This window comes from Mobula birostris, chromosome 8 (assembly GCF_030028105.1).
Source record: "Mobula birostris isolate sMobBir1 chromosome 8, sMobBir1.hap1, whole genome shotgun sequence".
NCBI lineage: Eukaryota > Metazoa > Chordata > Chondrichthyes > Myliobatiformes > Myliobatidae > Mobula > Mobula birostris.
Window position 1 is genome coordinate 41,704,876 of NC_092377.1, and position 16,000 is coordinate 41,720,875.

General features: G+C 38.4%; 1 long non-coding RNA gene across 1 annotated transcript in view; it reads right to left on the reverse strand.

The window, feature by feature from the left end:
- Positions 1 to 417: 417 nt before the first annotated feature.
- The window catches only part of LOC140201258 (uncharacterized), a 28,780-nt gene continuing 13,197 nt past the window's right edge, over positions 418 to 16,000 (reverse strand). Inside the window, exons 2-3 of the long non-coding RNA XR_011886811.1 lie at positions 12,123 to 12,175; positions 418 to 2,193 (exon numbers count right to left, since the gene is read on the reverse strand). This is a non-coding gene — a long non-coding RNA (uncharacterized lncRNA). The remainder of the gene's footprint in view (positions 2,194 to 12,122; positions 12,176 to 16,000) is intronic.

Consider the following 16,000-nt stretch of genomic DNA (forward strand, 5'->3'; position numbering starts at 1 on the left):
AAATCTCAAAATAAAATTTTTCATAGTTTACAAACTATGCTTGTGTAGATTCTCTAGTAAGGAATTGACAGATGACCTTGTACAAGGGCTTCTGTAATGATATTCAGTAGCTATTCTTTAAGACCTACAGTACAACTGTTGATTTTTTTCTTTTCCTATGGAAAAGTATCTCTCCGACAGTGTGACCACGATGAAAATCAACTCACATCCTGCCAGCAATTCTAACACAATCATGTTTTGCAGCTGGTGTGATTGATTCACTTTTATGCATAGAGAAGAAGGTAATTTTACAGGTTTTTAAAAATAAAACTATGGTTTTCATGTATTAGTTTCATAGTTAAGTAAATATCATTTTAATTGTAAAAAGAGTATTTGTTTTTTTTTGTCCTTCTGTAATCATTTAACAATGGACACAGGCAAAGGCTCGGAAGTTGTATGTTTCATTTGTGTTAACATCACAATTAAGTTGAATACATAAAATAATACAGGTTGAGTAGCCATTATCCAAAATGCTTGGGGCTGAGAGTGTTTCAGATTTCGGATTTTTTTCAGATTTTGAGATAGCTTGATCACCATCATTTCCAACTCTGAATTGATGTATTACCATTAAGCAGTCTTTATCTTAAACTTGTTCATCACACATACTGTATGTACTTAACAATAAAATATATTAGATAACATTAATATAATGAAAATTTAATGTGCAGATTAACAAAAGCAGCACAGCAGCATTGGGAGAATACCTGAATCAGCTGTTGAACAACAACAAACAACAGCAGGCTTTCAGTGTTGAGCTATGATGCCGTGTTTTGATTAAAGGGTTACAGTGCACTACCTTTGCATTTAAGTTTTTGTAAGATACGTGAGATATAAAAACAATCAGCATTGTAGACTTGTTCTGGTGTTAGATTTTCATCAGCAAAGATCTTTGCAAACCCATCAAAGATTTTCTCTGCTGCTTCGTGATCAGCAGACACTTTATTGTTAAAACTTTAAAAATCTTTTAAAATATTAACTCTGCGCCTTTTCTTAAAGCACTGCAACCAGCCTGCTAAATATTCACAATTACCTTCTATTTTCAGTTTGTCATAAATCTTTATTTGTTTCATGTCATTAAGCTGCATATGTTCACTCCAATGCTAACAAATCCATTCTTTCAATACACAATCGAGATATTCATTTTTCACTTTACGCAGTGTTTTTCTATTTTTCATTAACTTTTGCTCATTACGTATGTGAGGTTTCTTCTCCAAACAGAGTCCTGTGCATCACCTGGGAACCTTCCCAGTGCCTTGAGGAATTTTCCATTTGTGACATCATGTCAGTGCTCAAGAAAACTGCAGATTTTGGAGGTTTTTGAATTTTGAATAAGGGGTGCTCAACTTGTATTAATCCAAATCAATAGCTATTTTAATAGAGATCTTGTTACTTCATAAATCCATTAAGGAAGTAAAGAAAGAAATGCAAAAATGATTAAATAAGCATTTTGTGCAATAATACTGCCAGTAATAATTGCTAGCTTTGATTTTGGAGGAAAATATAAATTACATGATTCTGGTCACTTGCTTTCTATTTTGGTTTTCGGAAGAAGTATAATTCTTAATGATGTAAAATCTTGCATTCAATATTTTAATCTTGGCTCAGTGGTAGTACCCTCACTTGAGTAAAAAGCCTGTGGGTTTGTATAGCAATCCAAATGTTGAGCACATAATCCAAGCTGACACTCCATTGCTGTTCTTTTGATAAGATTCCACTAACTATCATGGGTGTGTATAAAATATTCCATGTCTCTAATCGGAGAAGAAGTTGGGAGTCTTCAGTATTTGTCCTTTGAATTTCACCAAAACTCATTATCTGTTCACTAATGTATCGGTATGAGTTGGATCTTGATGTACCTAATTTGGTGGTCATGATTTATTTCATTATAGAAGTGATTATATGAAAGAATTATTGCATTTGTTACATTCTGACATTTTCAAGGCACAATTTAAATAAAAAAAAATTCTTTTGGATAATTATTCCCTTTTACGGACAAAATTAAAAGTGTACCTGGTAACAATAAGCCATTAAGATTAAATAATTCATACATAGATGATATCTACATGTAAAGGTCTTGTATTAATATGTATTCAGGCATCACAATCCAAATGTCATATCTCTAATGACAAGTTCGTTGTGGCACACTCTTTATATCTGAAAGAGAGGAAGAATTGAAAGCAGATGTTAAATACTTGACTTCACTACTTAGCATGAAGACGTGGACTACTGGATGTGCCTATTGTTGCAGCTTTTATAAGACAAGTTGATGGTTAAGTATTTTAAATATGCCATGCTCTATAACCAAACAGGAAGAAATCCCACCTGCATTCACTCATAATATGCAATCAAACTGTGCATTAAGGGCCTGGACATTACTGTTATATTTTCTAACTGTAAAACCTTCAACTGGATTTTTAAAAAATGTGTTGCTATTTCGCTTCTTTTCCAAATGCATGTGCTCAAGTTTCCAGCTAAAATATAGAGCTGTTTGTAAACTCAGACATGTGGTTTTACTTAACACTGTGTGTGGTTAGCTTACCCAAGTTTAACCATCGGTTTAAGTACTTAGTGATACATGCATGGATACCAAATGTTATTTCTGATACTTTCCTACTTCTCTTATTCTAGATCACTCCCACAGGTTGGGTTTATACATAGGTAGCCATGAGAGTGTCTTCACAAACACTGATGTTGAATTATTGATATTAATATTTATAACAACATCAACAAGTAAATAATTATTAGTCGAACAATAACCTACATATAAAGCTATTTATAATAAAAGTGCATTTATATAGCTCCAAAAAGAAAAAAAAACAGAATAAGAATAAGAGTTAATACTTAGCTATTCTCAACGTTTCAGGAACAGCTTCTCCCCCTCAGCCATCAGATTTCTGAATGGACAATGAACCTATGAATATTCCCTCAGTATTTTTCCTCTCCTTTTGTACCACTTACTTAATTTATTTTTAAAATATAAACTTCTTATTGTAATTTATAGTTTTTATTACTATGTATTTGCAATGTACTGCTGCAGCAAAACAACAAATTTCATGACGTATGCTGGAGAAATTAAACCTGATTTTGATTTTGATATTCTTGTGTAAAATGCCTTTTTTCATCTGAAATGTTTTTGTGTTTCTTGCACTTGCAGAACGTGATAGTAATCTAACTTACTCCTTGGGAACTTCAAAACTACTCAAGTAATCGAACACCACAGTCTCTTAAATAATTGAAAACAATTACAAGGATTTCTTGCATTTGAATGACAAGTGAGGGTACTAAAAATAATTGGCTGTTTTTCCAGAAGACTAAAGAGGTTTGGCATGTCTCCATTGACCTTCACCAATTTTTAATCAATGCACCAACTGAAAACATTCAATTTGGATGTACAACAGATTGGTATGGCAATTGCTCCACCAATAACCTCAAGTAATTGCAGAAAGTTATGGACAGATCAATACATCATGGAAACCAGCTTCCTCTCCATGGAATCCGTGTACACTTCTTGTCTCAGTAAAGTAGCCTGCATAATCAAAATCCTCACCCACCCCAAATATCCTCTCTCTCTCTCTCTCTCTCTCCTTTCCCTTCCTACTGGGCAGAAGCTACAAAAGCCTGACAGCTTGTACTGCCTGTCTTAAGCACAGCTTCTACCCTGTAGTTATAAGATTATTAATAGTTCACTAATATAAGATAGACTCTTGACCTCACAATCTACCTTGTTATGAACTTGCACTTCCTCTGTAGCTGCATTCTGTTACTGTTTTACCTTGTACTACCTCTTTTGCACTGTGCAATGATTTGATCCGTATGACAGTGAAAGACAAACTTTTCGCTCTTCCTTGGTGCATGTGACAAAAATAAATCAATTCCAGTTCTGCAGATGAGGAAACAATTATACAATTTAATTGCTTCTAGCTGGAAATTAAGCTCACTTGTGGGAAACATTTAGCATTACTATCAATATCAGAAAACCACTCATGCAAAAACATGAGATATAGAAGCAGGAGTGCCCTTTCTGCTGGTTCTATATATCCCAGTCCGAGGAAACACCAACCCCACAGCAGCAACATCAATGGATTGGAATAATTTGCCAACTTGGATACATTACACTTGGTTCCCTATCCAACTCATTGATGTAGATTATAAAAACTGAGCCCTCAGCACTGATACCATTTCTTTTCCCCTCAATTTAAATTTTTTCTCTCAATCTGTAAGGAACCCACATTAACTTCAGCCAATCCTTTTTTTTCCCAGAAACTTGCATAGTCTTTCCCTATGTTCCTTGCTAAACTAACTTAATATTCTCTTCCTAAACAACCAGATCATCAATTACCATTTTCTTATTATACTATACAAAGTCTTAGATAAGTCATAATGTTAATCAGAATGCAACACTGACTTTGTGCTCCAACCAATGCTCTCTTTTAATTTAGCACGTTAAAACAAGTCAGTTAAATGACAAATACCCAATCAATGTTATCTAAAGCATTCATTGACAATAGGATATTTGCTGTTTTTTAAATATTCAGGCCATGGTTATTAATCTATAATTATTTGGTACTTTCTATTTGTATAAAGCTGTAATTTGAAACAATGTAGCAGGTACTGAAGGACTCACACCTGACTTTAAACCTTCTCCACCAATTAAATGCTTCCTCTCACGGGTATATGAATAAATACCCCCGTTGAGAATGGGCAGAGGGCATACAAATCAGGAAAACACCTGGCAAAAGAAGAAATATTTGCAAAGGAGAAAGGCTGGTAGAAAGAGCTCCTCTCTTCCCACAATGTTTAGGGAACTAACTCCAGTATCAAGCTGATTGTAACCTCAGAAGTGGGGCTGATTTTGTGAGTGGCTGAAACCAGGTGAAGCCAGCTTTTACTACTTAGGGTCACCCTTCTCGGAGTGAGTCAAGTGATGAGTATGAGTTTTTCAAGCAGTGATGCCAAATCACAATAAAGGACGGTCTCCAAGCTTATCCAGAAATATTGGCTGAGGAAGCTGAGAGAAAGAGTAATATCCTCTTTCCAGAGAGGCTGGAACAATTTGGGTAAATGATACAAGGGCAATGGTTGGAGAGGTCCAGAATGTGAATACCCAGCACATAATACTGAGGCAACACTCAAAATGCTGGAGGAACTCAACAGGTCAGGCAGTATCTATGGAGGAAAATAAACAGTCAATGTTTTGAGCCAAGGTCCTTCTTCTGGATATCCAGCATCTCCAGAATCACTTGCTCCACATAATCCAGAGGACCTGGAAGAAGTGCTTCAAAAAGCATTCATGTGCATTAGTCCATCATCTCCAATGTTTGATCAATTGTACCACTCATCTCAATACAGTCTACCACCACTCATTTCCCAAGATTCTCTTAATAGAAACTCATGCCTAGTCTGTTATAAGACTGCACTTTGTAGCTTAAACACACTGCCAGCTATTAATTGATAACAAACTACTTATCCAAGTACAATTAGTTTCACTCACCAACACACTTCCCTCCCATGAATAAAGAATTTATGCATAATTACTGGCAGCAGAGGATGACGAGCACATTCCATTCCTACTGGTAAAACTCTGCAGACAAGTTTTTGTGCACTTATGGCAGACGTTGTACTATTGGTGAAGCTAATGCCATTAAAATGACTATACCCTCACACCCCAATCTGCCTTCTCCTTCACCCTGCAATGTCTTTTTTTCCCTTTCATGCTGCAGCTGGAGTGAACTTAGACCTCTTACTTTCATCGATGTCTTGCCACAGCCCTACTCCATCCCTTCCTTGCATCAGGTTGTCAAGATCTCCAAACCAGCCAGGCAGCGATGGGAAAACCAGGAGAGAGGTTTGCCATTGTTCAACACAACACTCTGAAATTTCATGAATTTTGGTTTGTAGTTTTGGTATCTGGTTAGGGTGGACAAATGGGCATCAGTGGCAATGGATCCAAAACCAAATGGTGTTTGGTAGGGGGGGGGCAGTTAGGAGAGCAGTAAGAAATGCCAGTTTACAGATACCTGCTGGGCAGGACCATCTATCCCTTTCTAGCAGACTTTCATGAGGGAAGCCTGCAAAGAATGCTAATGTGTAAGCACAATAAATTGGTTACTGTAAGGGGCATGCCTGCCAAAACTACTGGTATGCATTGATAAGGAATGTGGAGAAGATAAACTTTGCATAGAGTTCAAACTTTTCAGCATGGAAATGGAGAGCAAACTGGTGATGGGGAGGGGGACACATTAGCACATATTGGCTTCAAACAATGATGCAGCATTTGATTGCTCATGCTGCTGCTTCAAGTGTAGCACAAGTAGAAGTCATACAACAGGGGATGGAGAGGAGTGAACATGGTTTTTTCTCTCAAGGAGTGGTTGGAATCTGGATTCACTGACAGAAGGAAACAGAAGAGAGAATGCAGATACTGGAAATCTGCCGCAACACACACAGACACTGGAGGAACTCAGCAGGTCTGGCAGCATCTATGAAGGGAAATGAATAGTCAATAATGAATAGTCAATATTTCAAGCTAATGAAGGAGTTAGCCTCTTTTCTAAAAGGGCTATCCACATACTGTTTCAGAAAACTTGTCTGGGCACACTTAACAAATTCTACCCCATCTAATCCCTCAGCTCTGTGGCAGTTGCAGTCTATGTTGACGAAGTTAAAATCACCTAATATTAAAACTATTATTTATGCAGTTATCTGCAACATCCCTACATATTCGCTCCTTTAATTCCTCCTATGTACTGGGGGACAAATATGTTGCAGATATTTTCAGTAACGGCATGGAGGGAGCCTGACAGAAACTGATGGCAAGTGCAACCCTACCAGCCAATAGCAATGTAGTCTGTGTTTGTATGCTGGTTAAGGTTACAACCTTAGCATGACGTTTTTCACCCAGAGCCTCCTTAATGAATTGCAGACACCCCATATGTCACTCCTTAATGGGGTGGGAAGGAAAATTACTTCCTGAAGACCCTATGATCCACTGCTGCGAGCCATTCACCCCTTCACCCTCTCCATTCTTTGAGCATCCTGGTTGCTCTGTATGCCCTCTCCTCTTGTCCTTGTCATACTGTTTCAACTAAATCAGCCATATGTAAGATTAAACTAGTTGTTGCAGATACTTTCATCTTTTCAGCTTATAGTTAAAGTAGACTTCACTAACCACAAATAATAATGCAGTCATGTATTTCCACTTGAATTGAAAGGGCAGTTCAAACCAATCAAGAATAGAATAACTAATAACCCCTTAAATAAGTTTAAAGAGGGCTCTTGCCTGCTGCTGAATATATTTAACTGTGTGTGGTTAATACGTGGTGTTAGCTGAATCATGCAGGTTCACATTAGTGTTACATCAGAAATGAATGAATGAGGACATCACCACCAACCTGCTTGGGATCTAACTGAATCTCAAGAGCAGAGGTTGACAACCTGTTCCAGGAGATACTGTAACACCGCTGAGCCAAGTCTGATTCCCACTCAGTACAACGAGACTTTCACCATTACTTTTAAAAACAATACTTTATTTCTATCCCTTTATGTCAATTTTTTGATTATCTTTCTTTTAAGTGCTGATGTCATCATTAAGGATAACTTGAATGAGGTAAAGGTTCAACAGTTATAGAACTAAATCTTGTGAAGGCGTGTGTAGCTGGAAATGATCGAGGATTGAGTGTGTATATTAATCCAGTTCCCTTCACCAAAGGATCCAGTCACTCTTCCATGTCTGATGATTCATTGTTTACCCATAAATATTTGAAGTGAGGATCAAAGAGAAAAATGTATGATAAACCATAACATTTTGCATACATAAGTTTTAAAAGGAATCCTGATTGTGTGATTGTTCCTTCAATTGGGTGATTGCTAACGGTGTGCAATAAAAACAGTTGAGCGAGTAAATTATTTCAATGCCTTTGGTTCATGCCACTGTATTTGATTTTTGTTCTTTCCATTCCTTTCTAACATTGGCTTTTTAACCCTTGGAGAACAGCCTGTGAATAATAAATCTTCAGTATTGTGAGTGTTGCTAAATTTAATGAAGGAAAAGGATCTGTGGAAGAGATTATTTGAGAACCAAGGATGACATCATCTGATACTTCTGGGCATTTGTGTTAATGTCAATGTGCTTAGAGAAAAATTAGATCCCAGGAGGACCGGCAATATGAATGCAGTGAAATTCCAGAATGAAGTGATAACGTAAAATAATTCAGCATTTTGTGAAAAGGAAACTTTTTGCAAAAGAGGCTAGAAATTAAAACTAGATAGATGAAGATGTTAATGTAAGTTAGTTCTTCCTCTGTAATGCTCAATTCACCATTTGAACTGAATTTAACGAAAGATGTAATACATATTATCAGATTATAAAGTCTGATTGCTTCTGCCACCTTTTATTTTGGCCCACCCTCACTTTGAATTTGCCACTTCGTCACAGTTTAAGGATGTATTGAAGAAGAATTAAATCTCAGGTTGTTGCTAGGAGAAATTAAATGTTTGAAGGGAAAGGAATTGTAAGTGTAAACATCTACAGTGGCATAACAGTTAATGCAAAGCTATTACAGCTTGGGGCGATGTATTTTGGAGTTCAATTATGGAGTTCTCCATAGGAAGTTTGGAAGTTCTTCCTGTGACTACATGGTTTTCTTCTGGGTGCTCCGGTTTCCTTCCACAGTCCAAAGACATACTGGTTTGTAGGTTAATTGATCATTGTAAATAGTCCTGTGATTAGGCTAGGTTGAATAGGTGTACTGCTGGGTGCTGCACCTCATTGGGCCAGAAGGGCCTGTTCTACATTGCATCTCTATATAAAAATATAAATAAAAATCAAGTAAAACAATTTTGTAAAAATTGAATTAACTAAGTGACATACAGATATATGTCAGAAACACTTCCAACAGGATGACGAGAATCTTGAGGTCACTGTAGGAATTAAGGACCATAAAATAAAGATTATGTCAGAAATTTGGAACCAGAGAAGTAAAAGCAGCATGCGTTCAAAATTGATTGTGGGATCAAAGGCAATTGTGGTAAATGATTTTCATCCATTTGGTATATACTGTAACTACAGGACTGAAATTGGTTTCAATTTACAGGAATAGGTTTAATTTTGGGGATACAGAGCACAATTTTGAAATTTGCTGATGCTGCAGATTTTGGAATCACTAATTTATGAATAGCTTTAAAGAAAAACTGGAAAGGGATGTGTAATGGGAGGACACATGGACAAATAAAAATCAGCATAGAAAAATTAGGACAGCTAATGCATGTTGAATAGTACCAAGTATCACAATTAAAAGAAGCTTTCACAACTTTTTTAATGTTGATGCTCATGAAATGATCTCTGCATTAGAGAAGCTGCAGATTGTTGCCCACTTTGTGGAGTGCCTTTGCAAGGGTCACTATGAGCTTCTAGCTGCCAGTAACTTTAATTCTCCATGCCATTCCTATTCTAATCCATTGGTCAAAAGCCTCTGGCATTCTTCAAACTGTACAAATAGAAACAGGAGGAACAACACGATGTTTTGTATCTGGGCATATGCAGTCTTTGGGACTCAATATTACATTCAACACTTCAAGTTAACCCACTTTTCCTGCTTGGATCAAAACTGGTCATTCCTCCTGTAATATTATTGCAGTTTTTCACCTTTCACATACTGATATGGTGGGCATTTCCAGCACTGTCTTTTGGCTTCACATTTCAGCAGCAGCACTGATGTGACTTCCATACCTTAAATGGGACCCTTCCACTTGTTCTCTCTGCCAATTCTCTCTTCACTCCTAACAGGACCAGGTTCTGTATTAGAGAAATATCCTGTGCCCTGTCTATTCCTTATTCACCCACTCTGCAGCTAAGACTTATTTTTCTTTTCCAGTTTTGATGAAGGGTCACTGACCTGAAACATTAATTATCATAAAGTCGTAGAGTTATACAGCACGAAAACAGACTCTTCATCCTAAATGATCCAGCTGACTAAGATACCCCATCCAAGCTGGTCCCATTTGTCAGTGTTTGCCCCCTAACCTTCAAAACCTTTCCAATCCACGTACCCATCCAACTGCCGTATAAAAGTTGTTATCATCCACTTCCTCCGCAGCTCAATCCACATAGACGTCTCCCTTTGTGTTAAATATAGTTGCCCCTCAAGTTCCAATTATATCTTTCTGCACTACCGTAACACTTATGCCTCCTATTTTTTGATTCCCCAATGCTGGGATAAGCACTGTGTGCACTCACCTTACCTATGCCATTCATGGATTTATACACCTCTATAAGGTCCCTTCTGTTTCCCACATTTCAAAGTCCCAGCCTCTTCAACCTCTCCCTCAGGTTTTGACATTATCCTTATAAATTTCTTCTGTACTCTTTCCAATTTAGTAACCTCTCTCCTAGAGCAGAGTGACCAAAATTGAACACAATACTCCAAGTGTGGCCTCACCAATAATTACAGTATGACCATCTAACTTTCATACTCAGTGCCCTGACTGATGAAAGCCAGTATACTAAAAGCTTTCTCCACCACCCTGTGATGCCATTTTTGGGGAATCATGCACTTGTTCTCCATGGTCACTCTGTTCTGCAACACTGATATAGATCATGGATGGTTTAGGGCCCAAGCCCCATTTCCTGAGATACCTCTTTATCATTATGTGTTAACCTGAGAATTATCCCTGCTCTTTGCTTTCATTGAGCAACACTGAGGCTACGTCCACACTACGCCGGATAATTTTGAAAACAAAGCTTTTCTCTTCGTTTTGACTCTCTGTCCACACTAAAACGGCGTTTTCATCCCCCGAAAACGGAGATTTTCAGAAACGGTCTCCAGAGTGAATAAATCTGAAAACGCCTAATATCCGTTGCAGTGTATACAGGGTAACTGGAGCTTTTTAAAACCACTGTCATGACGTGCCGGAACACATGGTGGCAGCCCGACATTTCATTGTTTTCTTCTTCTTCTTAATATTATTATTATAACTACTTTATTGTTGCCAAACAATTGATACTAGAGCGTACAATCATCACAGTGAAATGTGATTCTGCGCTTCGCAGAACCTAACAATTCCAGAACAGACGGCAATAAGACTGAAGCCAGAAGAGTTAGAAATGTACTCACCAAATACTTTGATAGCTTACTGAATGAATAAGGGATATTTTGAAAAACACTTAGTGTGTATGCCTGTCGTTTTTACTCGAACCGGTGTTTTCAAAACTATCCAGTGTAGTGTGGACGTAGCCTCATTATTTTTCACTTTCCTAATTCTGTGTTCCGGCTTATTGGTTGAGCTTTTGCTTTGTATCTTCAGTCTTTTAAAATCCAAATGATCACATCCACTGAATTTTCCCCATATCCATTCTACTAGTCCCAATGTCACTCAATTACATTAGTCAAAATTGATTTTCCTTTCATAAGTGCACAGTTCTTTATTCCTTTCTTATTCCAACCTTAACAACAGACTCGAGCACTCACAATAGGCTAACAGGTGGATAGTTCTCTGCTTTACTCCCTTCTTTCTTGGAGAGTGAAGCTATTTTTGGTGCTCTTCAAACTGCAGGAACGATTTCAGAATATACTTCCTTTGTATATACCTCTTTCAAATATTGGTATAGGGACAATCAGATTATATCGGCTGTAAATCTCACTACCTTCTCTAGTACTATTTTCTTACTGACACTTTCTTTGAGTTCCATGAAGGCATATGCAAAGTAAGTGTTTAATTCTTCTGTCATTCCTATTCCCTTTTGGAAAATCTCCTGGGACCCACAGTTACACTGGAAAGTCTTTTTCTCCTTGCATACCTATCCAATCTTTCACAGTCTGTTTTCATGTTTCGGGGCAATTTACTCTTTATATCTGTCCTTCCTTTTTCTTCTCTCAACTACTTGGAACTCCTTTGCGACTTCTCAAATGCTCCCAAACTTCAGACTGACTGATTTTTCTGGCAACTTAATAAACCTTGAATTCAATACCATCATTAATATCTCCTGTAAGCCTTCGATCACCAATGCTTCCTGCTGAGTTTTAGTCACTTAAGGAATATACATTTTTTCCAAATTATGCATTATTTCTTTAAATGCCAACCATTACCTGTCACGCCCTTTTTTCAATGTATTTTCCAGTTCAAGATTCAAGATAGTTTACTGTGGCCATGTAAAAGAGAACGAAATAATTGTTACACTGGACCCAATGCAAATGAACTCCACAAATGACAAAGAACACAACAATAATTAAAAACACAATAAATAGAACATAGACATAGAATAGTACAGCACAGTACAGGCCCTTCGGCCCACAATGTTGTGCCGACCCTCAAACCCTGCCTCCCATATAAGCCCCCACCTTAGATTCCTCCATATACCTGTGTAGTAGTCTCTTAATCTTCACTAGTGTATCTGCCTCCACCACTGACTCAGGCAGTGCATTCCACGCACGAACCACTCTCTGAGTAAAAGACCTTCCTCTAATATCCCCCTTGAACTTCCCACCACTTACCTTAAAGCCATGTCCTCTTGTATTGAGCAGTGGTGCCCTGGGGAAGAGGCGCTGGCTATCCACTCTATCTATTCCTCTTATTATCTTGTACACCTCTATCATGTCTCCTCTCATCCTCCTTCTCTCCAAAGAGTGAAGCCCTAGCTCCCTTAATCTCTGATCATAATGCATACTCTCTAAACCAGGCAGCATCCTGGTAAATCTCCACTGTACCCTTTCCAATGCTTCCACGTCCTTCCTATAGTGAGGCGACCAGAACTGGACACAGTACTCCAAGTGTGGCCTAACCAGAGTTTTATAGAGCTTATTTACATAAGAAAGCTTATTTACATAGATTGACTGTATGTCTATAAAGTGATTGTAAAGTACATAATTTGACTGCTAGGAAATAATTAAGTACCAGGTGGAGGTGTTGATCAGCATTACTGCTTAGAGAAAGTAACTGTTTTGATTCTGGTGGTCCTGGTGTGGATGCCTCATAGCCTCCTCCCTGATGGGAGTGGGACAAGTAGTCTATGAGCAGGGTGGGTGGGATTCTGCATGATCTTACTGACCCTTTTCCAGCACCTTTTGGCATCTATGTCCTTGATGGTGGGCAGTCTGGTGCCGGAGATTCATTGGGTGGTTTTAACTACCCCTTGTAGAGCCTTCCTGTCTGCCACAGTGCAGTTTCCATGATGCAGCTTGTCAGGATGCTCTCCTCTGTGTATCTGTAGAATGATGTGCATTTAGATGTGCAAAATCCAAAAATCTTCAGCCTCTTCAGAGAGTAGAGGTGTGGATGAGCTTTCCTGACTGTGCAGGACGTGCTCTGGGACCATCTGAGGTTGTGTGAGATGCACACTCCCAGGAGTTTGAAACTGCTTGTAGTTTCCACTGCTGTGCCACTGATGTAAAGTGGGGTGTGAATGGTGCGAGTTCTCCTGAAGTCAATAACCATCTCCTTTGCCTTGTTGATATTAAAGTAGAGGATATTTACAGCAATTAACTGCAGCCCTCATACTTTCATTCAGATGTAAGATCCTCATTTCAGATTGAACCACTTCACTTTTCAATTCAATGAAAAATGTTACCACAGTTTGGTTACTCTTTCCTTAAGTGCCCCTTACAACAAAATTATCAACTAATCATATCTTCTTACACAGGTGCTTCCTATAACCTTTTTTATTATTACAGATACTGTCTGGATTGTTCTAAAGATAATTTATTTCTTGTTATTAGAGATCCCTTCCTTTTGATCTTAACCATTTTATTCTACTCAAAAATGTTTAATACTCTGAGCATATACGGTAGTTTATTTTCTCCCATACTCTCCAAACTATTTTGTTTTTACTTAAACTTGCAACAATTTTTTCTTTAGCTCCCTTCTTTTTGGACATGTTTCATATTCAATAAATTTATGCAATTCTGTACAAGACATCAAATTGTACCTTTGAACCTTTGACCGGTCCCACAAATGTGGACTATCCCATCAAAGGGACTCTATCCCAGCAATACTATTGTCACCCTTTTTTTCTAAGTCAGCTTTTCATCAGCCATCTTTGATGTACTAAATCACCTGATCTAATAAATTTGTTTATGGGTGGTAGATCAATAAGTTAAATAGGCTGAATAGGTACATTTAATTTCAGAGAATTGTATACAATATACATCCTGAAATTCTTTTTCTTCGCAAACATCCATGAAAACAGAGAAATGCCCAAAGATTGAATGACAGTTAAACATTAGAACCTAACCCCCACCCACCCCAGCTCCCCCCTCCCACGCATAAGCAGCAGCAAGGCAACGACCTCCTCCTCCCCCACCAGCAAAAAAGAGCAACAGGGCCTTCCATCAAACACTCAAGTGTGCAGCAAAGCATCACTAAAGGCACAGACTTGTATTACCCCAAAGATTACTTGTACAGTACACCCGGTAATTTGACATACCACAGACTCACTCTCTTCCTAATAAGGGAAAAAGCGATGTCTCCATTTCACAGTGAGAGGGAGGGACATAACAAACAACTCACTGATTTATGATGTTAAAAAGTCTGTTGCATTGCTTTTTCTGAGCTCTGTGCCCAGAGAGTCAGCCCCAAGGCTCAGGTCTCTGGACACAGAGCTGGCAGCTAACCCTCTGCTCCCGATGTTCCGTGTTCTCCGGCAACGCCTCAGTCAGGGGCACCGGCCCTGAACCAGCCACAAAAATCTGGCACCCTAAAGGTGCACTAATCTTCCAGGCCGCATCCTTGGAATATCAAAAAGCAGCCGATCGCGAGGCCCTGAGAGCGGGTCCCATTCCCGCAAAGAACCAAATTCAGAGTGTAGCTCCAGGTCAGGATCTTCAAAAGAACTCCAGAGATAATTACTCAAGTACTTTTCTATAGCTCCTAACTCCTGATATTCTATGAGACTGCTTTTTTTTAAACTATTGTTGCATACCTCATGGGTATCTTGTGACTGTCTTAGGACCATGATGTTATTGAGTATCTTGTGAGCATGATGTAATGGTCTTGTGATGGTGGGGTGATGTAATTTTCTGGCTAGTGTGAGGTCACGTGATGACATGTTCCCAACAGGTATAAAGGGGAACCCTGTTGTGACGCAGTTAGGTTTTCAGTTTATTTCGTCAGTTACTCCGTTATGCTGCGTATTCATCTCATGACGCAGTTTCATTTTAAAGTGGAGTTCTACTTTCTCGTGTAAGGTAAAATCGTTGTGCTGGCAGTTTCTCCAATCGCTGCCAGCTTTCTTCGGTGTACCTAGGATTTACCTTTACAGAGTGAAGACCTTATTAAAGTACGGGAACCTTGAAGGATCGAATAAAGTTGGAGTCGTTTGGCGGTTTAATAAAGGATCGACCTTATTTAGTATTCGTCCAGAAATGGTGACCTGTATCTGAGAAAACTACTGCAAGAGCAGGGAAGTTTGTGCAGTGTTCACTCACTAGAAAAAGGTCAGTTCCTTTAAGTTGTTTTATTTCCTTCATCGTGAATCCTTTGGAGAATCAGCAGTAACGTCACATCTTCGAAGAAATCCATTTCCAAAGAAGTCTCTCCATGCTGACTGTGTAAATCACTTGGACTTTTGAATTTACCATTTTAAGACTGTTTTCGAATTTACCCTTTTAAGAACTGTTTTCGAAATTACCCTTTTAAGAACTGTTCCAGAGTTGCCGTATAGCAGATAATTTCCGGTTAAGTTAGTCGTTGGGATACTTTTCTCTATCATTGAGCAGTGTTTAGTAAATGTTCGTTATTTGTTTCATAAAACCTGACTCAATTGATAATTCATTGTTGCCGGTCACGTGACACTATTCCTACATTAATTGTTCATTCCAAAATAGACCATCAGGAGTGCATCCAGCCCTTCTTTTTTCCAAATTCCTCTCCAGCCACTCAAGCTTTCTCTTATCCTGCTGGAGTGGATGCTGTCTGTACTCCAACTAATAGATCGATTACCTACACCACATTTCCATTCTGTTTCTCCTCC